The following is a 2,061-nucleotide window of genomic DNA, read 5'->3' as shown; positions in this document are numbered from 1 at the left end:
CATTATTTCAAAATAGATATTTATAGCAATAACGATTCATATGAAATATAATATTTTCCTCATTCAAAATCTCAATATAATATCCATTATAAATATCTTTTAAAACCAATGGATTAACCATCACAAGATATTAATATATTAGCTCTTCTAGAGCTTTCGACTAATTTTGTACTATCAAATATTAGAATAATATTTGTTTGTTTTAGTACCAAATAAGATAAATACTTTCTATCTATAATGATAGAATTTATTACTACATTCTCATATCCTTCCTTAAAGAATATTAATAGAAACAAAATATTTAGGCATATGCCACATATGTGGCCAATAATCTTTCATATCACATTGATAACATAAGTTATCTTTACCCTTTGAAGAGTTATCTTGAGAACTCTCATTGTTCTCTTATTTATTACTATGTTCCCACTTTTAGTGGTCCATGATTATATCTTTTGTTTTCTTTATGTTTGCATTCACTTCAGGGAATGCAATAAATCTAGTAGGATAGACTTCAACCCCTCCATTGATTCTTTATTTTATAATCACCATCTCAAAACATGCGTGGATTTCAAATCAAAATCTATCTATTCATGTTGTCATGATTAGTCTCCAATCACATCCTCAATTACAACAACAATCATGATCTCTATATTTTCATTTTTCATTATTGTTATGTACTGCTACATTCACCTCAGGGAATGGAGCAAAACTAGTGGGAAGATTTTCATAGTTTTTCATTAGGAACTTATTATTTTGCTTAGCCATTAGAATGTATGAGATCGTCCGAGAATGCTGTTAAAGTCATTTTCACAATATTACTCCTGCAGGAGCATATTAGATATTTCAATCATATAGTTTAATGTATTCCTTCGGGGAATATATATAATACAAATACATGAGTATCTCATGTTATATATATATATACGGTTTTAATGTAAAACACATGAAGGTTTTATTCAAAATATATCTTCTTGATCTGAAAAATAATATTATAGGGGAAAATACATAATAAAATCCCTTTTTTAGAAAAATTTACCGAAATGGGCCCTGTAAATAATTAATTACTAGAATGACCCTATTTCCCTAAAAACGCATCCATGTCAGCGCGTTGTCGGGGTGAAGCAGAAAAACGCTTCTTCAAGGAAGCATTTTGCCCTATCGTTAGGGTTTTGGGTTTAGGGTTAAGGTTAAGGTTTTGGGGTTTTTAGGTTTAGGCTTTTAGAGAAAAAACTAAATAAATAATGGATTAGGGTTTAAGGTTTCTCAATTAAATTAATTATAATTTTTTCAAAATTGGATTAGGTTTTGTGTTTATGGTTTTTTAAGAAAAAATCAATTAAATTAGGGTTTAGGGTTACTTGAGTAATTTAATTAAATTTTTTTAAGGAAATCACTCCCACGTGGACCAGCTTTTGCTACAGTAGCTACTGAAAAATAATTTTGAGTAGACGTTTCTGAGCAAATAGTGTCAAAAACACTTTAAGCAGGATGCTTTGTTAGCAAAAGTACTAAAATCGCTCCCACATGGACGCGTTTTTGCTACAGTAGCGCATGTTTGGCCTAAGGTTATAAATGAGGCAAAAATATTTCTTAGATTGCATAAGTTACACCAAAAATAATTTAGAGAGGCTAAGAAGGATAGAAATTAAAGATAAGTGAACGTATTAGTGCTGTTATTTACTATGATAGTGAGGTTTGCCACACCGAGAATAGTGTTGTTTTTTTATCGGAGAATACAGTGCGACTTATTTTTAACCAGAACATAGGTTTGATAAAACTTCGTAAAAGAATTAGGCGTAAAATATTCAGAACGACGCCAACAAAAGTTCTGTCTATTACGTATTGATTTTATTCTTCTGTTGATCCGATGACATATGACTCGTTCGACATAAAAGGTGCTCGTAGCTTGGAGGCAATGGTGCAGACTCATCTCGCTAGTGAAGCACCCTATATTGAGTTATATGTACAATTTACATCGCCAAATGATGTATTTGCGACTGTTGTTCGAGAGGTATACACAACCCCTACCCGACACTCGGTTAGTAGGTTACAAAACACGGA

The sequence above is a fragment of the Gossypium raimondii genome, chromosome 5 (assembly GCF_025698545.1).
Source record: "Gossypium raimondii isolate GPD5lz chromosome 5, ASM2569854v1, whole genome shotgun sequence".
Lineage (NCBI taxonomy): Eukaryota > Viridiplantae > Streptophyta > Magnoliopsida > Malvales > Malvaceae > Gossypium > Gossypium raimondii.
This window is presented reverse-complemented; position numbering follows the sequence as displayed.